Below are 26,353 nucleotides of genomic sequence, written 5' to 3' on the forward strand. Positions count from 1 at the left end.
TGTTCAACCTTTCTCATTCTCACATTTAAAAAAAATAAGACCAGAACTAATAGTATCCCTTCACTTTGTTGTTGATGGAAGTCTTGGGTTCCAAAGCAAAACTTCAGTCCACAGTGTCAATCTAAATCAGAACAAACATGAAGTAGAAGCCAACTAAGCAAGGGATTTGAGATAATATGCTCTGGGATGAGGGTAATGATACATTTTTTTCATAAAAATTAATGAAATGCCTGGTACATGTCAGTCTTGGTTCTAAGAAATAGGACTCTTGCGTGTCGCATTACTTATTTCATTGAGGAATGGGCAAGGACTGGGATTTTGTTTGTGTTGTCTCTGAGTGTAACATAGTATGGATAGGAAAAAAGGAGAAGAATGCTGGGAGGTGAGTCTAATCCTACACATGTGATTTCTTTATCTTCATTTGCTGTTTCTCTGAAGACCAATGCTCCTGACCATTCTGAGGACCTTGCGAGAAGTCTATAGTTATACTTTTAGGATGCAGGACCATCAAAGCCATTCGTCAAAGCTTTTTCTTCATCATGCATATGAATGCCAGACCTCTGTTCATTCCATACAGATTATCTTACGTTCTATCTTGATAGATTTTGCTGCCTATGGTTTCATTACTGATTATCATGACTGAATTATCTGATATTATATATAAAGCCATGAAGACATGACAGACTTTAGAATTTAGCTTACTGGTATTCAGTACCATATTTCTAATTTGGTTTCTTTGCTTGTTTGTTTTGGTTATTGAAGATTATTCTGTTCCTTACTTGCGACACGAAACTCCCTAAAGAAGATTTGGGGTCCTCAACTTTGATTATCTGTCAGCAACTCACACTGAGTTTTAAACATCTGAAACTCATTTTCTTGGTTTCTATTGCTGTGATAAAACACCATGACCAAAAGCAACTTGGGGAGAAGAATTTATTTCAGTTTGTAGTCCAACATGAAGGGAAATCATGACAGGAACTTGAGGCAGAAACTAAAGCAAAAGTCATGAAGAAACAGTGCTACTGGCTTGTTTCCTGTAGCTTCCTGTGGCTTATACCACCCAGGACCACCTGTCAGTGGTGGCACCACCCACAGTGTGCTAAGCCCTCCAATCAAACCATTCATCAAGAAAATGCCCTATAGATTTTCTACAGACCAGGCAGACAAAGGAATGTTTTCTCAAATGAGATTCTGCACTTCTAGATAACTCAAATTTTTGTTAAATTGACAGAAAACTAACCAAGGCACTAACTTACCCAAAGGCAGTCCTCTTTCATTAAATGATGATTATTTAAAAAAAAACTCACATAAAAAACAATATATAGCACAATCAAAGATATTCTAACAAGCTGTTAACAAAGTAAGAAATTTCTTACACTCAGATAGGGAAGAGTGTTCTATTTGGCTAATGGATTGTCTACACTTGGATGTTGGTCATTGAAATAATATTTGAAATTAATATTAAATATTGAAATTAAGCTGCAGGAGAAAATGAAACCAAGTCAGATTGGAAGCCTTGCAGAGTAAGAAACCAAAAGTATAACAGTCATGGCAAGAGGAAAGCAATGAGGAAGGAGGAATAGAAATGAAGGTCAAAAGGAGCTGAATTTTAAGTGAACATTTCTGGCATTTTTAGCCGAATGGATGGGGTAATCTAGATGTTTAATGCATATGGGACTTATTAGTATAGAATTGGGAAAAGATTTTTGACAGTTTTCTATGTTTCAGTACTCATCTATTACAGCTTATACGTTCCCCCTATTTTATTGGTACATATTTTCTTTTTTAATTTTTTTTAAAAGAATGATTAGACCTGTCTCATGACATAAGTTATAAATCATATAGTTATAGACTGGGATTTCTAAAAGCTCTCTGATGGCAAGGGACTCCCTCTATTCATAGGACATTCACGTGCTAGAGGCGTGGGGGGCACTTGAAGAAGCCATTTGTTAAAAAAAATAACTTTTTCTGACTTTCAAACATCTTACTGAGCAATGCTAAACATTCAATGAAAAGCTGTGATTATACAAACTAGAATCTGGTGCAATAAGGAGTCAGGATGCTCTAGTGTTTGTTCATCATTCATTTCTTCATGCAGAATGTGTTGGTTGTTTTTACAGCATTCATCTTTGATGCTATGTTTTCCATTGCATATTTGTTTTTTATTCCAACACAGAAGAGCCCTTATTGCAACACAGAAGTGTCTATGAGTTCTGCCTCCATAGTTGTGCTACACCCTACATTAATCACGACTTCTTTACCCTTACACCTTTCTATGGGAGTTCACTGAGGGAGGGAGAACCCCCATGCTTTCCTTTCAACTTACTGTCTTGTAAAAAGCCATGGATAATAGGTACTTATTAAATACAACTTACATAGAATTTTGTACTTAATACTTTTTACACTGTTCACTATGGATAAAGAAACATCAGAAATACTGTCACTGGATGCTATCAACAAAACAAGCAGACTTTCAGAAAATTTTGGTGGGCCCAAAAGATGGTACATTGGGTAAAGGTAGTGGCCACCAAGGCTGGTGACTTCAATTTTTTCTTCAGGTTCCAAATGCTGTAAGGAGAGAACTGGCTTTCAGAAGTTGTCCTTTGACCCTCACACACACACACACACACACACACACACACACACACCATCGCCTACTTATGCCAACACCACAGAGACACTCATCCACATTTCACATATATCATATATTCTCTCTCTCTCACTCTCTCTCTCTCTCTCTCTCTCTCTCTCTCTCTCTCACACACACACACACACACACACACACACATACTCACACATATATATGTAAATAAAGGTAGACAACTCATGACATTCTGTCTACCACAAATAACACCTACAAACACATAGCTAATATATTTTCTGAATTTTTCTAAGTTAAACATACTCTGTTTCCACTTCAAATCATACATCCTCCTGTGTCCTTTGTGGATTGGCTGTCCTCATGCATTTACGTTTCAAAAATATCTTGCTTATTCTGCACTAATCCTAAATAACAGCATATAGAATGTTTCTTCCTGACTTCTCAGCAAAAACATACTACATATTTGTCTTCCTTCTATTTATTTAATAAAATTGGGGGATCTAAATTATATCAAGGTTACAAGAACAATTATTATAATTATGCAAAGGTTAGATTTGGATAAAGTATCAAAAACTAAAATGTAAATTGCTTTTAGCTTGATGAGGTTTTCAATATCAAAAATAGTTTTCCCAGTTTAAAATAAGTGGAAATTCATCCCATGGGTTCTGTCCAATGCATATGTTATGACAGAATTCAGCTAGCTCAGTGCTCTTGCTTCCAAATCTGAGAGACTCACTGTGTGCTCTGTCCTTTCCAGTGCAGAATTGCTTTGTCAATAATGGTAGCAAAGACAATTGTGTTAATGTGGAAATTTGTGAAACCCCAAAACCATACTACAGACATCAATAAACACTTGCTGAATTTTTAATGGAAATCAAAGTGTTATATTATAATAAAGTACACTTGTTTGAGAAGGTTTAATGTCTAGAAATGCAGTACTGGACAGTCATTGGAAGGAAATAATGTTCATTTAACAATACAATGTTTAATAATAAAATGCTTTCAACATGAGAGATGATTTAGTTTTCTGTTCATAAAGTTTTGATAAAAGGATTTTAATGAGAATGTGCTGTGATTATTCCTTTATGCATGGCAATAGAGTGGTTTGACTTCTCAGAGGGCATTCCAGTAGACACACGATGACCAGCGTTGTGGTTGCATTTAACGGCTACAAGCCCCACATGGTATAATGTTGAACAATACAGTACCAAGAAAATCATATCATCCTGACTATAGCCTTTAAGTTTGCATATAAGTATTCCATTACAATCCTAGACTCCATCTCTTCACTTCTTACCTTGGGCTCTATGCTCAGTTGTAGGTGAGACAAGGAAGTGAAAAGCTCAGAGGGATAATCCTCAAGGCAACTGTGTAAGAGCCAATGTAAAGATGTGGTCTGTAAATGATGCTTAAAACATCTTTCAGTGAACTGGTACCCATCTACAACATTAGCAATATTATCTCCAGTGACATATATTTTCCTTTCTTGTTTTAATCTTTTTCCTTTGAAATTAAGTTTACCTAGAGAAATTATATAGTAAATGATACACATTTGTAAACACTGTTTTTTTCAGTTTGGTAATCTGAGGATCGATTCCATTAGATGAGAAAGTTTTTTGTTGTTGTTGTTTGGTTGGTTTTGTCTTGGGAGTGAACCCTCACTATCTAGCATGCAACACAAGCTATCTTAAAATTCCTGAGTCAAACTCAGAGCTTGCTACTGCTCTATGGAGCTACAGTTTCATCAACTTAGTGGAAGCTTGGCAAATACTCGTGGAATGGAAACAGTATGATTGGCAGTGTGATAAGACTTCTGATACCATGGAAATAATGGCGAAGAGCACACACTTGTAAAATGTTGATGGGGAAAGTCATATCAAATCAAGTTTTGCTGCATGAATAGGAGTTCCTCATGCACAAATGAAGCCCTGAGGTCATCTGGAGGAAGGATAAGACCTAAGAGAGCCTAAGGAACTGTATTAAAAGGGAGCCATCAGTTCTGAGACGGATAAAGCAGCTACTCTTGAGGACTGTTTAGCAAGAAGTAGCGCGACCAGAAAATGTCAGAGAAAGATCAGCAAAGAAAGATCAGAAAACTGGTAGAGGCTGGATTCCTAAGACCATCGATGCACACATTTGGAGGTTTAGACCGGTACTGGGATGTAAGTCATCTTTGAAGAGTTTCTGTAGAATAGCAACCATGCGAAGTTAGCCCTGGAAGAAAAGTGAAGTGGGGGTAGGAACACATTATTTGTTAATTTGAGAATTGTTTAGCCGGGCAGTGGTGGCGTACGCCTTTAATCCCAGCACTTGGGAGGCAGAGGCAGGTGGATTTCTGAGTCTGAAGCCAGCCTGGTCTACAGAGTGAGATCCAGGACAGCCAGGGCTACACAGAGAAACCCTGTCTCGGAAAAAAAAATTGTTTGAGTTACTTTTGACCTGCAATTTGGTGAATTTTCAAGCTTTGCTAGAAATATTTATAAATAATGAAAATAAATACTCTCAAGTGACAGGGTAATTTTAATGGGAAAGATAAGAATTTACCCAATATTTTAGAACATTACAATCGAGGCGCTTTTCAGCACCCGTTCCTGTTATTACCCTGACCCTGGACATTCCTACTAAGTTATCTTCTCTGAAACTCTTTATTTGCCTTTGACAGAAGTTGTTCACTTGAAAAACAAAAACAGTTTTTGACTTTTTGTTGTCTGCCAAAATTGATTAGCTGCAAATCAAGTTTAGCTATGTACTTTTAATTCATTATGGAAAGTAGTTCATGCAAATTTAAATATCAGTGTTCCCCATTACATATAAAAACAAACTTACATAAAAACAGATTGCCACTCAGGCTTTGGGGGGTGGGGTGGCAGGAGTCTTTGATATACACAGGTTTGCAAAAGCACTCCCTCTGAGTTCCTTCTGATAGCATCTTTCCCCACTCTCTCACCACATCTCTACTGGAATTAAGTCACAAAGAGAAGGTTATGTCTCTGATGCTGCCTTGAGAGTGAGTGACATCTTAACCTGACTCAAAATTAGCAGAGATGCTTTGGAATTGTTTCTTTTGAAGCTAAATATTACCATTGTATTTAGAAAATATGGAAACTTGTTAGAAGTTGTCTCCCCATTAACATTTGTGTGTAAGGGACCTGGCACATTTTAACATTATGGGGATTGGTCTCATTTTTTTTTAAAAGTTGTGAGCTATAAAACTATTTTCTTAAGGAAAAAATTAGGCAGCAGCATAGTAAAGGGTAGAAGACGCACAAAGCTAATTTTCTTTTGTGGGAGACAATCCCACTCTTTCCAGACTAGAACACCATGAACACCATGTAAGACATTTCATTTGTCTTTACGATAAAATGGTACTTCATAGAAACTATGATGGGGTCTCAGATATTTACAGTTCATTAGATATCCCAGAGAAGTGTTGAGGACCTCCTGCAGACTGGGGTGTGTAAGTAGCCCTCTTTTATGAGGGTCATGAGAACAGGAATAGAGACCATCTACTAGGTTGGTTCTGAGAGGTTAACCCCTAAGTAAAGGGTGGGGGAGCTAACAGTAAGCAGATGAACAGGTAAATCCCAAGAGCTGCGGAGTGGCCGGTACCGTTTGCTGAGACTAATTAGAAAAAGATCTGAGAGATGCACAGAAAACGGAGTTGATACCTGATTTTCTCAGAAAGGCTCCCTGATTTCAGCAATGCAGGATTCAGCAACACCCAAGCACAGCAGCTGCTTTTCTACCCAGGATAATTTACCTTTTATAAAAAACAAAAACAAAAACAAAAACAAAAACCTTCGTACATTAAAGTCTCCCAGCATTATTAGCAAGCAGTTTCATTTTAAACCTCATTTCCTATTAATGTGACTTTTAAAGCGCCCCCAGAGCTGGAAAGTATCGTTCAGTCAGTGTGTTTACTGTGTGGGGTTTTGGGGGATGTGGAGGGAGAGGGAGACCAGCATCAGTTCAAGCTCTCTCCACATGGTTTTCCTAATACCCTTCAAATTCTGACTTCTGCCACTGAAGCCATATGTCTCTTTAAGCAGATACACTCTGCAGTGCCAACATGTGTCAAGGACATCCCTAGGTTACCAAAATCATTTTATGTGCAACTTCTTCTAATATTCCGAAGTACTCATCCACCTGAACCCCACCCCAACCCCTAAAATACAATTTTAATAATAGGCATTAAAATGTCATGCTGATAATAAACCCAAAGATATATTGCAGAGGATCTGTCTGTATTTTTTTAAATGCTTTTGGCACAAACATAATGTCGTGTGTGCACAGACTCACCGCAGTGCCTAAATTTTATTTTTTTTAAGGTTTTGGTTATGAAGTAGTGCAAAATTTCAAAATCATATTATTCAGTGCAGAAATGTTAACGTAGAGAGGAGCTGGGAAGACAGGGCTATAAATTTTTGTTAATGGACGGTGCAAACAGATTAGAATTATACAGACATGCAATGTGGCATTTTCATCTCTAGTGAAGAGTTTTATCACCGTATTATCTTGTGTTGCTGCCGGGGAAGCAACGAACACTGGGTTTGGCCATCTCAGGGACAGAGGTCTCTGGAAACTGCACCTGCTCGTTATGTGAGAAATCCTTCTATGGGCAGAGAGAAGGATTTCAGCGTTATTCTCAAACTGTTGCCTAATTCTTATAACTTGTGCATGTATTTTTTTGAGTCATGATTGTACAATCTGTTACCCATTTTGGGATAAAAACACTATTGAAATCAAGCATACTGACTTAGCCACGCTGCATTTTTTTCATGAATCGGGTTGTAAAGTTGATTGTCACAATGCAGCCGTGTCTTGTGTAAATTCACACCACACACACACACACACACACACGGGAAGGCATCATTTAACAATTTACTCTTCTCAGATAAAGAGCTTTTTCTGTCGTCGTCGCTGCCGACTTCCTTACTGATCTTCACGTCTTCGAAACACCATGAGTCACGGTGTTTCCCATGTAACAAACAGCTCGGTTGCTTTATTGTCTGCGAGGCTTCCATGTACTGCAGCAAATTTGAATTGGATATGTTGTGTTCAAATTGATAGTACCGAGTAAGCCAAGAAATACGTGCGTTTTCCTTTAAATGTGAACTGCGGCAAGGCACAGTGCAGTATGCTGTACTGAACAAGTCAGTCGGCACTGACCAAAATGCTGATGGATATACAGCAGATCAAAACGAGGACAGTCATTTTGAAGTGCTCGGTGTCTGTCTGACATGATAGGCTTCTGAATTTATACCCCTTTGCAAAAAAGAGTCTTCACATTATTTTGTCAGTTTGTTTCAATTTGAGAGGTGTAGAAAATTGGTATTCATTTTTTTCATATAACCCTTAAATTGTACAATTTAAGAAAACTGGCCGAAAGAGATAAATTAAATGGGTAGAAATATTTTCAAATCAAAGACCGACTGACATATATAAAAATGATGTATGTTTCTTACATGGTCCACAGGGAGAATTCTGCAGGCTTCCTATGATCTCTACAATTTGCTTCAGGGCAAACTAGATTCTGGGATATTCTATTATCCCTTTGGTCTGTTTATCATGGAAACTGATGTACAATCGAGAGTTCTTTTGGTCTTTCTCTCTGTCAGGCTGGAACTGGAAGGAATTCACTTATCTCTTCTCCTCACCTCCAGGAAACTGCTGCAGCAGAGTTCAGTGACCAGTAATCAATTATTATTGAGAAGCAATCAATTGCTAATTTCCATAATTATGCACATCTAAACACTATGAACAAGAAAGAGAAACAAAGCCACACTCGAAGCCTTGCCTTGTTAGCAGTATTTTGTTAACACAGGCTCTAAAAAAAGCTGCCGCAGCTGGTACCACAAATGTGTTTCCAGTATTCAGACCATCAACGTGATTCGTCGCTAAATGTATAGAATCAGCTTCTTGCTAAAAACTACAATTACAGGTGATATACAGATTGAAATCACAGGGCTGGTTTGTCGAAGAAAATTGTCCTAATGATGGGTTTTCGGATGGGGAACGCAGCTCTTTTCTTTCTCTGTGATGGGTTGTGAAGGCAGCTGCACCTGCCTCTATGCTGTATTCTGCCGCACTTAATGATATCTGATGATATCATTAGGCAAAGTGTTCATAAACAGATGTTGAGCCTGTGCCTAAATGCTGTCAGATGAGCGGTTGCTGGCCTGAAACAGTATTATTTATATAGAACATTTACGTTTGTTATGTTAATAACCCCACTATTAGCTCTCTGGATGTTGCGTTAGGAATGTAAATGTAGTTAATATGAATAACAACCTCTTTACTCTTTGTGCTGCAGTTGAGTATAACTTTTAGGCTTTGGGAGAGAAACAAAGATACCCCCACCAAGTCCTTTTGACTTAGTGATATTTTTTTTGGCACCACTTGAAAATTGGATCAGAAGATAAATAATAAAAATCAATAGGACAGATGTTAAATATCAGACTCTCATTTACTGGACAGTTAGTAACCTTAGAGAACCCAACATCTCTGAATTTTTCTCTCACGAGCCCAGTCCATCTACCTGATGTATCGGAGTGGTCACTGTGAACTCCAATGACAAGTGTCCATCTCAAAGATTCCTAAGCGTACTGTTGTACATTGGCCTAATTTGATTGGTCCCACGATCTTGTTTTTGTTTTATTTCCTAACAGTACATTTCTTGACCCATGCACCAAGACATGATGGTCATGGGTCTTTGCCATGTTTTTCTGGTTTTGTGGATGACTTAGCCATTACTGTGATGTCATTATTGCAATGCCTAGAAAAATGTAATGCCTGGAGAATTCCATGTGTATTTAAGTCAAAGTCGAATTTTATGTTTCATAGTTAATTCATGCAGAGTAAGTTATGCAAATTCTGACAGTCGTCCAATGTACACTATTTCTCTGGAACACTGTTCTACTGTGATAGCCACATCATGTTTTGAGTGGATCTTTGTCATTTTCTTATGCTGTAACTTGCTGAGGAATTTCCAAACTAAAAAAATGTACTCGATTATTTACGAGTTCAAAAGACTATTATTCCTAAATGTTAATGAAACAAAAATCAAACAATGTTAAGTTGGCACTTTCTTACCCCTGAAGTCATAGACTAGAGTAATTTTTTGATATGTCTCATTATAGTTAATACTAAGAAGTCATTCAGATTTCTAAAAGTGGTAAAATGCCTGTGTATGCTTCCGTGTCTATGAAAATGAGAAGTGTATCACAGGGGCCAGTTTGTGTGCATAACGTCTCTTACTCCATCTTATTTCTAGGGAATTCTAAATTGGGTCATTGTAAATTATTATTTTTAAGTTTTTGATATTGACAGGTTTTTCTTTTCCTTTACTATCTTTTTAATTTTGACCTTTTAGAAAATACCGGAAGCTCCAGATTCTTTTCTGTTTTGTATTCTAAATGCAGAACTGAGAAAAGTAAAGAAGAAAACACTGTATCTAGTATGTACTTTTGTAAGAATTGCTTCCTCCTATAATGTTTACATGGGGATTTAAGAAAAGAAATTATTTAAAATTCTCAAGCTAGAAAAGTGAGAGAATAACTTTTTTTAAAAAATTATGGCATAAGGTCATAAAGCTATAAAACCATTTGCATGTTTCCATGCAAAAGAAATGAGGCTCCTGGGAGGGGTGAAGTAATTATTCATGCACACACCATGGAATGACTCTGATGACTTTTCCAAGTATTCTGACTTTTTGAAGTATTTGACTTTTGAAGGGGAGAGGCTGGTGAAAAGGGTCAACGAGGACTTTGCCCACTATGCAGAGCAATTTCATTTGCTTGACATTTCTGTAAGTTACTCAGAAGAAACTTGAGAAACACCTGTTTATCTGTGCACCCAGTCAACACTTAGGAAATCCAGCCAATGAAAGTGGTCATTCTGAACTCCTCAGAAACTTAGATCAGATCGATGGCAGAGGGGGGATATGCTGAAAGCCTCAACTGTTGCTGGAACACGATCAATCCATCAAAGTCTGTTTATGAGGCACAAGAGCCCACCTATCTCCAATGAGTGTTTACTTCCTGTCTTCTCTTCCCTAGCTTTGATTTTTGACCAGTTCCTTTAGAGACATGTACGTCTAAGGCTTTATTAATTTCCTTTTACTCCAAAAGGTGGAAAACGATGTTGCCATTTAGTCTTAGTTTGAAAACAATTTTCCAAAGCGTTTCTGTTATTTATGCTTGAAGCAAGAGCAGATCTCCTTCACTGTTACATGTCTCCTTTAAGGACTGTAGAGGGCAAATGGTGCATTTCACCTTCCTCCTGCCTCCCCCTCCACCCTGCCTCCCACTTCTCCCCTTCTTGTTCTTTGACATTTCTATTTACTTAGAGAACCAGACCTTTATGTAAATACCTTGATGCATATTAAATATCACTTACATTGGCATAATGACATGATTACCTTATGTGCAGGATCATTGCCTTTCCTATGTCCACAACAACATCCAGAGGTCAAGTACAAGACAGCAGCAAATGATTCTGGACTCAAATAATGCAAATTTCAGCCTTAGCTAAGCAAATTACTGTGTGTTGTTGAGAAAATCTGTTGCATTTCTAGGCCTCAATTTTTCTGCTTTCTTAGTATCTTGTATGCTTTCTTAGTGTCTTGATTCTTGAAAGGATATTTATAAAGCTTATCAGATGCTAACATCTCTTGCATTCTATAGGAGCTCACCACTCAGCATAAACTTTGTGTTATTAAATTATGGCTGATTTTTTGAAGCAACTTCTGAAAATGAACACTTATTATAGATTGTATACTAGTGCTAATAATAACAGCACTTGCACTAGCTTTCTCAATTTTTATTGTTTTCCTTAGTTTGTTTATGACTTTAAAATGACCATAGGTATATGAAAACATATTTTACTTGTACAAGTAATACAGATTTAGTGATTTTCACTTCAATAATGAACCCCATTTTTAATGAATTTCCATCTTGGTTGCTATAATAAGTTAAATTTCAACATTTGTTAAAAAGCATGTCTTTGACAGTGATGTGAAAATGTGTGCCTTCTCTGTGTGACACCACTGAAACAATCAGGGACCTTTTCTCCCAGATTCTGTAAGTTTTATAGATTTTACTGAGGAACTTCCCATTCTAATGAGCAAAAAAAACAATGTTTTTCTTCAAAAAGAAAATCTAGTTATCCTTGAAAGTGGGTTAAAATTGGTTTTGTATGAAAACCATACTAAAATTACTATGGTGATACTAATTTATTATTTCATGTTACTATTCATTTCTCCTTATAAAATTACATACTTTGTGGTAAGATGGCCTCAAGGAAGAAGAAGAACTTAACATTTGCTCTCCATTTCAACCCTCTCTCTGAATCTTATCGGTATTCATTAAAAATATCATGATAGGGCTGAATTCCACAAAGCCATTCTGAAGATTTTTCAGTTCATATTGTACTCAGAAGTACATGTATGTCTCCATGAGAAGAAATTTGATACTATCAGGACAGTATTGCTTTGAGATTAGAAGTTTTAAAGTGCAAAAACTACACAGAAGGCATTTTTGTCCGTAAGAACTGCATAAATTATCTACATGAACATGAAGCCCTTCACACATGCAAGGCTGTCAGTTGTGTAGATGTTGTTCTGAGGACATAATTGCCTGGTACACAGGGATTTGGTCTGAAAAATAGCCATGAAGCATGCCACTAATAAGGCATGTATTTTAAGGGATTTTTAAATGTCCCATTGGATATTTGACTGTAATCAGGGATTTTCCACCATTTGTCTGAGGACCTCAAAGATAGGAAATGGGGGAAGAAGGTTGGTTAGAAAAGGGTGAAGCAGAGAACAGAAAGGAGAGAACAAAAATGCCCATGGTGAATTTCTTGATGAAACATCAACTAACTTCCATCCTGTTAAGCAAAATGGTCAACTGAACAAAATTTATCTTACCCCAGGTTTTGATATTTGCAGGTCTGTAGGTCCATGGGTCTTAAAAAGAATGGTATTCTAACCTGGGGAGCCAGTATTGGGCATGACTATGACAGTGACTCCAAACTGCACACTCATAATTGCATAGCTTATTATTAACCAAATTTGGGCAGGAGGATTAATATCAGAAGATTTCCCCGTTTTTCAATCTTGTGTCTACATCAATAAAATTGAGCTAATTGCTAATTGGTATTCAGAAAGTGAAGCACTCTAGTACCCTGGAGCTTTCCTGTGCTATGGCTTGGAGTTAGAAATCAGAGATTGTTCACTTCCATTGCAGAGCGTGGCATTTATTCCTGGAAATAACATAGTCTCATTTATAATATTTTTATCTAAAATATAAGTTATCATATGGGGCATTATAAGAGTGTTTTTAGGGTCAGCCACTATCTATAGCACTTACTATTCACACACACACACACACACACACACACACACACACACACACACACAAATATGTCTTCCTAGTCATTACCTTGGACTAAATTGCTAGAAACTGACATATTTACAAGGAATGAGATGCTTTCTTCCTGAATAACCTCAATTATGCCCATCTTCCAATGATCAATATAAAATTCCTTTTATACCTTTACTCACATTTTATTATGTAATTTTCTAAGAAATGTTTTCAGTCATTGTTCTGGCATAGAATATCTTAACACATATGGTGAATTCCATACCTCATGTGTTCCAAAGAAATTATAGGTTGTGAAATATCTATATGATGGGGTTTCTTTGGGACAACTACTACTGTTTAAATAAATCAATACATATTCTTAAAAATACTAATGGAAAATTATTTTTCTAGAGTGTTTTCACTTTTATTTATGTATAGATGCATGTCTCAGTGTACAAGCATGTACATGTGAGTCCAGTATCCATGGAGACCAGAAGAGGTCGATGCAGCCCCTAGAGCTGGATCTCCAGGCAGTTGGGAGCAACATCATGTAGGAGCTGGGAATTAAACTCAGTCCTCTGAGAAGCAGCATGCTATCTTAACTGCAGAACCATCTCTCCAGCTCTCTAGAAAAAAAAATATTTTAAAAAAAGTATTTAGTAGATCTCCAGGGCAGATTTAAATAAAATACCCATTGGTACAATAGGACTGTCTCCAAAACTTTAAATACTGGTGAGGGTGGGTCATTCCATTAATCAACCATTAGCAAGACTTTGCTTTTTCTTATTTGTTTGTTTGTTGCTTTAGAAAAACTATATCTATAGAAAAACTATATAAAACATGGCTTCTGGTGTCTGTATACTATATGGAAAAATTACCTATAGCTAATCCATTGGAGAAAAATTTCAGTGCTGTAATTCAATGGAGACTATGAAAATAAAAGGTGGTGAAAAGTTCTAAAGGAAGATTTCTTGGCTCATTTGAAAGTTTAAAGGACAAATACCAAGGCAGATTCTGCCTTTCTACTTGGAATGTTCACCACAGAACCCATTCTCAAGACAAATGATACTGACGGCGTTTCCTCAGGAACTGTTTTCATGCAAAGCATAAAGATTGATTATTACACCCCCCTCAAGTTATTTTAGCAATTCTAACTTTACATTCTTTTAATCTGATAATTGATTAACCAAAATATCACTCAGTTGGAAATAGTGTGATTTTGAGTTATGAACAAATAATCTTTGAAAGTACACTAAATAATTCTGAGTGTCGAAACCATTATTCCAAAATGTATCTTAATGAAATTCTAAAAAAATTATGAAATAATTTAATATAGCATTCTTTAAAAACTAAAGGTAGAGGATGACTAGAAAGGTGTTTTAACAATTAAGAGTGCTTGTTGGTCTTGCAGAGGTCCTGGTTCCATTACTGGCACTCATGTAGTGGTTCATAGGTATCTCATAACTCAAGTTACAAGGAATTCAACCCTCTAACTTCTCTTGTCATCAAACACATGAGGTGCACATAAATACATACAGGCCAAACACTCAAACATTTAAATATTTTTAATTCAATATTTAAATTAAATAACATTAAATATTATTTGAATAAAAATAACTCTAAAAGACCATTTTTATAAGAGATACATGTTGCTGGAAATATAACTCAATGGTAGGATGTATGCCTAATTGTTTTCTAAGTGGGAAGTGGGGAAGATCTGAAAAGAGTTGAGGGAGGGGCAGCCATAATTAGAATATACTTATGAAAACAACCTACTTTCAACCAAAAAATTTGAAAAAGTACCAGGTAATGTGGTAAAAACATAGAATCCTAGTACTCTGGAGGTTAAGACAACTAGATTGCATCAAAAGCCTACATGCTGAGTTCAAGGCCAGTCTTGACTACAGACAAAGAAAGATAGCTGAGGCAATATTATCTTCAGATTAGAAGATACATGAGCAAGAAATTATTGGTATCAAAGGTCAGGACTAAAATAAGCCCACTTCTTTAAGAGAAACTTTTTGGAGTTTGTTGGTATATATGTATATATATATATATATATTGCATTGGAAAAATAGAATCGTGTATTTACAGCAAAGGGGCATAGGTGAATGTCTTACTGTCCTCACATATTCTGTTTAGGCCAAATGTTCATTATAGATCCTTCTAGCAACGTTTTGATGATTTAAAAAACAGATAACCATTTTGCTACATAAATAAATCTGAGTTGGGATTACACAGTATGGGAGAGATGACTAGAAATATAGCCCATGGACCTTGATCTGAAATCGATGAATAAGGCTCTTTTTTGCTAAGTCTGGGGTACTAAAGTGATGAAATTGCATACCAGTTTCATCATATCATGCATTGATTGATGACTGGAAGCTAAGCACCTCTACAATAAAAGAAACACTGTTTTAGAATACACTAAATTTATCCTGAGGTATCTTAATAATTGATTTTTTGGTGCTCAGTATTTTTTGGAGCCTGCCAGTAGTAGTTTTCAGTTCAAATATGCCCAGAACCAAATTGTTGTTGAAATCTGGGGCCTCAAAGTTGCCATAATGGAACGAGCATTGGGGGCTTTGAAGTGGCATTTCCTGTGTTGTGATTTCATCTCCTCAACTGTTCTCCTTAAATCAAGAAGCTCTCAGATGCACAGACCTAAGCAAAGCAGCCGTGGCCCTCCGGGCTGCTTCCGATTAATGGGGTGAGAGCAAGAATGACAGTCACGCTAATGCATAGACTAGAAGGATGAGGTAGTGCTATTCCCATGCAACCTCACACTTCACCTAGCAAACAGGTGCTCCATGTGAGTCAGTAAACCAACAACGTGGGAAGCGCAGCTTCAGAACCGTGTTCACTGTAGGCTGCGTGAGCACCCGGAAATCCGGTGCAAGGCACAATGACAGTGGCCACATTTGTGCAAACAAGTGTCTTACTGAAAGCAGAAAGCACGTACTTGAAAGGATCTCTCCAGAACCTTCAAAGCAAAAGCATGGCTGCCCAGAGTAGACTCACACACAGCATTTCAGTGCTACTCGTTGCAAGCAAACAAAATATGGTTCAAATGGCTTAGCAATCCCAGAAACGAAACACACCAGTTTAATGAGGTCTCTGCTTGAAATTAAAGTGGAGGGAGTTTTACGGAGAACAGTATTCAATAACAAAATATTAAATGATAAACACAGATTGCTTAAAATCAGACGGGCCATTTTAAGAAAAGCATTTTAGCTCATCATGATATGTAGCACCTTATTTAAATTAGGAGGTGTTAATTCGTAGCTTGAATAATATATTAATATAATATGTAAAGTGAATGGCATTGTTAATCACAGTCGCGCCTGGAACGACTTTGCTTCTGTGCACTGAATGTTAATTTTGCAAAACATTAATTTCAAAGATTTTGCAGCAGTGCTTTTGTAATTAAATATTAATGTCACATGTTATTGCAGAAGCATGTTTATGAAAGCCGGCAACACTTCAAGTCAACTCATTTGTTTTTATATTTATTCTTGTACATCTGCAATCCCTTCCATTTCACCATTTCAAAGTGCAGGCCATTTTGAATAGTCAATATGTGAACATTTTTCATTGTAAGCGTTTTTTAACATCCAACAGGGTAAATATTTAATGTTGTGTTTTTAGCTGGTATAATTTTTCAGAAAATTGGCTATAATTTTTAACAACTCAAAGGTACCTAAACTGTCTCCAGTTTTGGCTTAAGTGATCTGAAAATAAAGTAGTAATAAATGTGATGAAACTATGTAAAAATATTCAAGAATTCAAAGGCTCTCTATAAAAGTTGGAAGTCACAAGTACAGTTCTCTGCACAAGACATCTCAGCACTGATTTATTTTTATGTCTTTATTAGAACTTCTGAACCTAGGCAAAGAGTAGGCAGATCTCGCTTGTGAGTTCTATTCACAACACTATTATGTGTTTGAAGTTATGCATTTGCTTTAATAAAAAGAGAGAGAGTCTTCATTTTCAATGTTCTCTTCAAATATGTACTGGATATACATGACCAAATCTCTGCAGCTGGTTATCTTCCAAGGCATTCCCAAGGTGTGCTGTGTAGTTAGTCTAAAAGCTAAATCATATCTGTTTTTTATCTGGAGAGCAAAACAATGCTTGTCATTGTAGTTTAAAACTATTCTCTTCATCAAGCAAAGGTGTCTTCTACAATGAAATTATATATCTGTATATATATATATATATATATATATAATTATTTAATGAATTACAGATATTGAAAAAATCCTGTAAAAAAATCATGATATATTTTGTTTGGTTAGCGGCATGTTTAACAGTTAAAAATTATATCTGCACCTGATGTTGTATGTTAGCAGCTAATGCCATTTGACAGTGATGAAATTAAAGGATGAAGAAGAGATACAAACTACATTTTACAAGCATGATGGGTCTCCAACAATGCCATTTAAATATTATTTGTCACTATTTAAAATGAACCTTTCCCCTTTAAGCTAGGCCATTACGCTCATTTGTCCTGTCACCGCTGACAGGCTATATGACTCACACACAAAAATGGTCATTAGGTACTGCATCTTCATCTTATTAAGAAAAAAAAAAAGGAAAGAAGGAAAGAAAGAAAGCATTCTGATGCCTCTAAAAGCCTGTAATTATTTTCATCCAAAGAGATAGTGTCGCTCGGAAGGTAATTTAATAACCTTTAGCATGTACCTGGGGAATGCCTCTCCAGAGGACCAAGGTGCAGACACGCCATTCAGTCGTCAAAACATGACCTTTAATGGTTGCTTGGAGAGAAGTTAGTGCTGGATGTTGTACACAGTGCAATGCTAATTCTGCTTTCTAATATATGCAAAATTTAGTTCTTGAGCAATGATCTTTATAAGATGAATTAATATAGGTACTGCTCCAGGAAACAAAAGAAATTGCAAGTGAAATCCTCCCCACCATGCATAATCTTTTATACTTCAGTTTGAAATAGTTAACAACTTCCATAATAGGTACAAAAAATACTATAAAATACCCCCATGGACTTCACTATCTTTAACTTAGTGTGTATTTCCTAGTCTATGTGCTACAGAAACCTAAAACAAGGTTAAAGGCCTTTCTTTGATCAGCCTTTCCCCCAAATATGGCACTGGCTACAATTCCATACAAAAGATAAAGAACCAGTTCTTTCAGGATCATCTCCCTGCTTTGTATCACCTTCTACATGGACCATTTACATTACTAATGCAGTTACCGAGTTGTTTTTAGTAAATTCCTCATGGATTTTTGATGTTACAAAATGACGCTTTCAACAATCTCATAGACAAAAGAGGTACAGGCGTTTCCTGTATCAGCCAGGTTGAGAACTCCTTATTTTGGTAGTGTGATGTCAGATCCCACCTTATTAGAAATGCTGGGGTTTTGCCTCCCACCCCTGACATGCCATCCGTCAATTTATTAGCATGCTGGTGCAGTAAGCCACTGAATAGGCTATATCAATTCGTTTAGGTTTCGCTTTTTTCTTTCTTTCTTTTTTTTCCCTTCAAAATGTCTGTAATCCTCAGCTCTGCTCTCTCAACCGGTCAGCATTAAAGATTTATGTTGCACTTTTTTTTTCACTGCCACACCTGAATATGGATTACTTAAATGGGCTGTAAATAATTCATATCTGGGAATAAGTTTCCATTACTGACCAATGTTGTAATTTAATATACTGTATTATGGGTTATACAGTTTCACATTGTTTTCTGTGTGCATTCTGCAGTCAGGCAGACAACAGTTTAAGTAGAAAGGGTGAGGTGTTTCTTTAGCTTATTTTCAGGTTCACTCTGGACTCAAATCAGCAACAGGAATAAAGAAGGAAGAAACTGTATGCTCTTCTGGTATTTATGGAAATTATTTTTTAAGCTCTTGACCTGAAACAAAATAAATTCAAAAAGAAATAAATGTGTTAATATCGGTGACTAAAAAAAAAAATCTTCTTATGAATTGAAAAATAATCTTGGTTCTTGAACCCAAAGGTTAATCTTCTTGTTTGATACTTGAATATCCCACGTACAAAATGCCACAATAAAATTATAATTTATGTGACAGGCTTGAATGAGGCTACGGGATCAAATACACAAAATATTAAAGTACAAGCTATTTTTAAAGCATGGGCAAGTGTTTACCCTTAAAAGAGCTTTAAACAACTTAAGATTAAGTTGAGTATAGTAAAATTAATAATAGATTAATACATTAAAATCTATGAAGACACATAAGATAATGATTTAAAAAGGAATAATTTAAAAAGATGAATTAAAAAGTCGAATCAGAAAAGAAGGCCAGCATAAACTAGGGAAAAACATGCTGAGAATAAAGTCTGTTAGATCTTGAAATAGGAAGAACTGCTAAATAATGCATAGTTTTATTTTTCTATCATTTGCATAAACCTTAAGAGAGTATTTATTTGTGTAAAACTTGATGTATCGAGTAAGGAGAATGAAAAAAAATGGCATTCATTTTGTTTTCATTTTGGTATTTAGGAAAAATATTCTGTTACATATGGACTACTTAGACCTAATCATCTGACTGAATGTTCAGTGCGCCTTGAGCCAGGTTGGAAAGGGCTGGCTGGAGAACACTGCCCTGGTCTTGCTGCAGGCGATGCAGGTTGGCCCACGCTCTGCTGGGGAGCAGATGGTGAGCCAATGCTTGTAGTCACACTTACCTTCCTTGCTAAATCCATAATCCCTCGCTGGACACGGAGCCAAGGCAGGCTTTGGAGGCAGAAAGGAGGTTACAATCTGGACTTGGGTAGTGACTGCCAGAACTGAGAAAACAGCTCAGAAATTTCAAATGCTTAACAAGTTATCTGTCTTGTCCCTAAGCCAGTGCAGCATTTTTAAAAGTAATTAAGACATGATTGAAAATGTGTATGCCATCTAAATACAAAAATCTTCAAAAATCATCAAAACCAATAATTAAAAGCCACATTTAATGTGACATTATGCAAAAATGCATTTAAAAACGAACTGTACTTTTGTTATTGAAGAGAAATACATTGAGTGGGGGGAAATGCAAGAAAGTAGCATTTATAGAAAAGACATTTTATTTTTCTTGCAGAGCCGAATGTTGTAGAAAGAAATATCCCATAAATGCCTGTAAATATGCATGTTTGCCTTCCATAAGGAAATGTATAGCTATGTAGCGTTCTATCTATACCTACATATGTTTCTCTTGTTTTAAAATATTAAATGATTAATTAATTTTCTATATATAATACTTAGGCACATATATGTATGTTTTTCTATGTGTGGATGGGTTCATTATCAACACAGACATTATAAACTAGAAAGACAAAATAAAAATATTGAGTGGATAGCCAAATTCTAATCATTTATAATAAAAGGGACAGTAAGAGCCATCTGTTTAATGTAAAACAACAACAACAAATACCCTAACTGATAAAATGCATATATATCTAGTATAATAGGGTACTAATATAAAACAAAATAAGTATACAATGTCAATATGATTCATTAGGGCTACATTGACTTATCATATCTTGCCTATATACTAATCTCACACAAGAATCAAAGCTGGTTGATTGTGTATGATTTGTGCTGAACCACAGAGGTTTTTCCTTTCCTTTTCTTTCTTACTTTTTCTTTTTTTTTCCTTTGAGTTGTTAATGTTCTCAGCGGGTGTTACAAAATTTCTTCATTTTCTCTACTGAATTTTCATGATTCCTCATTCTCTTAGGCAACATTCTTCCTATGTAAATCATTCTTAGGCATACTCCAGTTGAAATCCATTGGCTTAAGTAGACTTCTAGCTGTCACCAATCCTGCCTCAGCATTCACAGTTCCCAGGTGGGCACAGTGCTCTCTGTTATGCTTTGGGTGCAATGGGGTAACCTGAACTCTATATTAGCTCCTCACACCACCATCTTTTTCTACTGTCTCTCTTGAGGAAGTAATTATTTTATCTTTATTTATTTTCAAGAAAATCATCCTAATTTCTCTTTTTTATTGGCCTCTTTCCAAATTCATTTGAGTAACTTCTAACACTCCTTAGAAGATCCTTCCCTGATAATACTGTTTTCTTCAGAAATTGATCTAAAGTACTAAAGAAAAGCATGAGCATTTCATAGCCTCATCCTACATTCAAGAAACCAATCTAGTCTCAGATGTGCAGAGGTTAGTACTGTAAAGGATACAGAGGAAAGAAACTTAAGATATGGATTATATCTATACTATAGTATAGACATAGTATAATTTTGAGTTTTTTATTACCTCTTATTGGAATAAATATGTCCTTAATAATAATGACATTTACATCCATTATTCATGAATTTGTTACGAATAGTACTATAAAACAAGATTAGAAAGTACTTTACCCTTCATTCCCTAACCTAAAATGATACATTATATCATGCACAGTTATCTAATATTTTTAGTGAGGAACATTTTCATATAGTTTCAGAAATCTTTAAATGTTTGGTTTAATATAATTTTCATTCCCAAATAAGATTACTTGCGATGATGCAAAATGTTGTAAAATCACACTGTTGTTAACATAAATTATTTTTCTATAACAATTTAAAACCAATGAGACATATACGATATTTCATCAAGAGCTAAAGACAATTACCTTCAATGAAAGAGACACATCTTCCATTTGAGATTTTAAACAAAGACAACACACTCAAAAAAGTTCTAAGTTGTGTTCTCAGCTCTTCCATTATAGAAACATAATAGTGTTTCTATGTCTCTGGAGATCAGTTTCTTTAAATACATAATAATAGCACATATGTAGTGATTTTTAGCATTTCAATCACCACAGAACTGTCTCTAGCAATACAAAGCTAAAAACAACAACAACAAACAAGTGTCAGAGGTAAATATAATTGAGGAGAAATAAATAGCACAAAGCACATGATGTCTTCAGACATCCTATGACTAATTACCAAAAAGCAATTCATCAGAACTCAAGCCTACTTAAAAGGGTGAACATCCATTTAGACACTGGAAGTATTTTTTGAAATTTTATGGCATATTCTGATATAAAATTTGTGATGTTTGTTCATTTGAAGTGAAGCACAAAGAAAACAATTTCTAAATATAGAACTCTGGGTATGTCCCATGTATCAGGATAATGAAATGATAAGCTCCATACATGAGGGCAATAAAAAAGATCCTGCATTATAAAGAGCTATATTCACAATTAATAGAGACCAGTGAGTAGCAGAAGTGAGCTAAAAAGCAAGCAAGCAAAAAAAAAAAAAAATTTGAGGCTGAACAGGAAATCTAGCTCATCAAAGCTCTTAGAAGTGGTTTCTGAGCTCTAGTGAATCTTCTGCTCTTTGATGTGTCGCCGATTAAACACCAGAGTGGTGTATGCCAATTATGGTGTAACATATAAAGCTTCCAAGTAAGTATAGTCTTAACCATCAACATTATCACAAACATTATTAATTAAAAGAGACCTCTGCTTTCCAAAAAGGGGAATGATGCTCTGATGGCAAATGACCTATTATAGAATTGGAAACGATGACATTGTCAGAAGTTGTAGCTCTTGGATAGAGCATAAAGCAGAGATCTTGATGTTAATGGTCATGGAAGATTCTGTGTTGCCATCTGTCAGAAATTATTTACCAGTTTTTTGCTGACCAAATTCCAAATTAAGAAGCTCTATTTCCTGGCATAAATTTACCCTCTATCTTAATTACAAATAGTGTCCATCTTTACTAAGACCTATTAAAGCACACAGAGTTTTAAAAGTCTTCAATTGTAATATATTTTAATTGCCTTCTTACTTAAGATGCCTACCATTCCTTGGACTGGATTTTCATTAGAAGTTCTTAAAGACTACTCAGATAATCTCAATCAACTGTAAGCATTTGTCCTGGGGCTGACTGCCAAGGAGATCATTCTAAAGCACAAATAGTGTTTTTCTTGCCTGCTTGCAATAACGTCTTTATAACTGCATAACTTTTAGGAAATAAAGTTCAATCTCTTTTTGATTTTCCAAAGTTCTCCATGATCAGGCCCCTTTTTTATCTCTAACTCTTTATATAATTGAATCTAAGTTCTGTCTACCCTGGAATTTCTTTTGTTTTTAATCTAGATTTTCTGTTTATGAGAAATGTTATCCCATCTGGCCATATTTCCTAATTTCTTTCCTACCAAACCCTCTCTTATCGTCACCATCAATAAAAGTCATTTCTGATCGCACATCCTCATCTCCAAGCCTGGGTCTTCCTTTTGTGCTCTCACAATCCCCTTAATTGTCACATTTATATATCAAAGTGAGTATTTTCCCTGCCCCTTCTACTGGACCATGAACTCAGTTAATGGGTTAGATTACTTTCCTTTCTGAACTCAAGGCCACACTGCTGTGTGAGAAAAAGCAGTACCATATTTGATCACTTTGTTCTGGGGTACTCTGCACTCTCCTCTTAATGATTTTCCCCATATCTTCAAGATGTCTCTCTTCTCTGGTTATTATTTGTGGAGTTTCTTAGGGCTTAATCATAAGTCCTATTGCCTTAATATCTATAGCACTCTAGAAGTTTTTATTTTTGAGAATGATTAGAAGTCATCCACATAACATCTCGGTTCAAATCACTGAATCTGGTCTTGTCCATAGACCATCAGACCTATTACAGAGATTGTCTTTTGATATTGCTATTTGTTTATCTAAAGCATGTTAATCAGATAACTCTGCATTGAAATATTGTATCCTACTTCTTATTTTCCACCCAAATAACTGGCTGTTTTAATCTCTATGATATATCTAAGGCCCACATCAAAGTAACTTGAATGGGTCAGCTTTCGTCTTTCTCAACTTCGCAGCACTGCCCGGATTCCCATGCCTTCCTTCTGTGGTACTGCAGGAGTCTTTCTCAGTTCCCACACTTCTCTTCCAGTCCTTAGGCATACACTCTTAGACAGCAGCCAGAACGACCATTTAAATATGTAAATGAAATGAAACTATTCGCCTATTTGAAGCTGTATGTCAGTTTTAATTCTACTTTGAATGAGTTTCTAGCATATCCTCTTAGCATATCACGCAGTCCCTGCAAATTCTCCAGCTTATTCTCACCCTGCACCCTCTTTGGACTTTGCTCTGGATATACTGCTCTTTGATTTTCTCAAACAGCTCTTTTTGTTTCTCTGGTTTTAAATTTCTTCTTCCTCTCATCATCTTTTACTTACTCACCTAAGCTTTCCTTAAAGGGATCACTTAGTCATTTACTATCACAACACTATAGCAGCTGTCATTACTACTCATCTCTGTTTATAATCAAAATTTTATTATATTTTCTGAATAGCTATGTCATTGTAATATTCTTCATAATACCCAGCCTTCTCCTAGAGTTCCTTTGGTTTAGTCATTTGTCAGTACTTTTGAATCACCTTCTTCACATTCACCAAAATGATGGCTTCTTCTGCACGTAGATCTTGCATCCCTTCTTCAGCACATAGTAATTCTAAAATCTTCAGTTAGGTCTCAACTAGCCACAAGTACCTCCATATTTGCTAAATAAATGAAATAACAATTATGGGTGAGATTAAGTTGAAATGAGTGAGTTTTAATATAGACATGTGGACTGGGAGAAGTTGCGTTAACTTTTGCCTCAAATTTCATGGTTCTTAACAAAATAATCAGCAGGTATTACTTATTCCTTTTGATTGCTAGAATGCAGAGAGCTTCACAACGTGATCAATAATGTCCATGCAAGTCATGGTAAAATGTGTGCTTCAACTGGACCAAAGAGCTAAAAACCACAGAGGAATCCTTAGCAAAAGAAATTAATGTTCACTTGCTTACCTAAGGATAAAGAGATAACATGTTTTAGGTGAATGGCCACCATAATACTTATTGTGTAGCAAAAAAAAAAAAATAAAAATACCCTCATAGTTTTACTCTGTTATTTTACACTCTCTCATTAGGACAGGAAACATTTCTCCTTTTTGTTATTGAAGAAATGCTTATTAAATACTCTGTAGGACTTTTAAAATATAGTAAATGAAAATATAACATTTTCTTTATGTGCTAGTAATAATATATAAGATTAAATAAGTGTCAAATTACAGTGAGAAAAACTGTAGAAAAGCTAAGACAATCTACACAGTACAGTATCAAAAAGCTTGGCTTTGAAATATACACCTAATTTTACCAGAAAAAAAAAGAGAGAGAAAGTATAAAAAGGAAGCATTTGGGTGTTCTTTTGTGGTAATGTGCTACTGCTCTTGTGATCCTGGGTCAGAAAGCAACGTTCTAGCATTCTCTGCAGGAGAGAGGACTGCCCACCAGCTGTCAATCACACATAGCTTCTGCTTGTGGATGGAAACTTTGTTCCCACTTCCCATTTTCCAGGTTTGGAATTTTTTCTAGTTTGAAATTATAGAGGTTTTGTTCATGGAAAGGAAAAGATTTAACCAAAATATCCTAAATATGTATGGTAAAGTAAAGCACTGAAATTTTTAAAAGGCCAAGCAAATGTTTGTTAAATTTGTGTTGGTGCTTTGCAAATCTCTCTATCTAGAAGTTGACAAAGTCATTCAATCCATACTTTAAGCACACATGCACATTGTCCTCATGATTTGGCACTGTCCCTTCCTTTTATTTTGCACTTTTATCTGTCTATATCTATCTTCCTACCTATCTACCTATCTATACATACAAATGTATAGATAGATGTATAGATGTAAAGATGTATCTATCTATACATATAGATAGATGGATAGATGATAGATAGATAGATAGATAGATAGATAGATAGATAGATAGATAGATAGATAGACAGAGATAGACAGACAGATATGTATAATATATTACTGGAATATAGAAGTATTGTGTATCTCTATACCTATACCTATCTATCTGTCTGTCTGTCTCTATCTCTATCTACATCTACATCTACATCTACATCTATATATCTATATATGAAATCACACAGAAATATGATAGAGGGAATGGCATTATGACTCAATCCCCAAGTGCTTGCACACACACAGGTTCTATATTCAATCCCCAGAGGTCCAAAACAATACAATCTAACAACAAAACATCACTGGATTTTGAAACTGGAACTTCTTGCAGCCAAATCTCCAGGGCTTTGAAGAGTTCTTGGATAGTACTTCTTTTTCCAGAATACTTTGTATTAAGCATCTTTTCCCTGAATACTAGGCACCCTCTACTTACATTAAAAAAATAATGTATTTAGCTCAGAGCATTGGAGGTTCACAGCATCTTCATTTGCTCAGATGCACTGAGATATATCTCAGTGGTATCTTATGATAAATTCTGATAAAACTGTGTGAGATGCAGGGATCTTATACCATGAGTCAAGAAAACTGGCTATACAGCCCTGTATACCTCCTATGACTGAAGGACTATCCTTAGGCCTCTAACTTAA

General features: G+C 35.8%; 1 protein-coding gene across 2 annotated transcripts in view; it reads left to right on the forward strand.

The window, feature by feature from the left end:
• The window catches only part of Arhgap15 (Rho GTPase activating protein 15), a 628,420-nt gene that overhangs the window by 224,792 nt on the left and 377,275 nt on the right, over window positions 1-26,353 (forward strand). The window lies entirely within an intron of this gene.

This window comes from Apodemus sylvaticus, chromosome 5, assembly GCF_947179515.1.
Source record: "Apodemus sylvaticus chromosome 5, mApoSyl1.1, whole genome shotgun sequence".
In the NCBI taxonomy this organism is placed as follows: Eukaryota; Metazoa; Chordata; class Mammalia; order Rodentia; family Muridae; genus Apodemus; species Apodemus sylvaticus.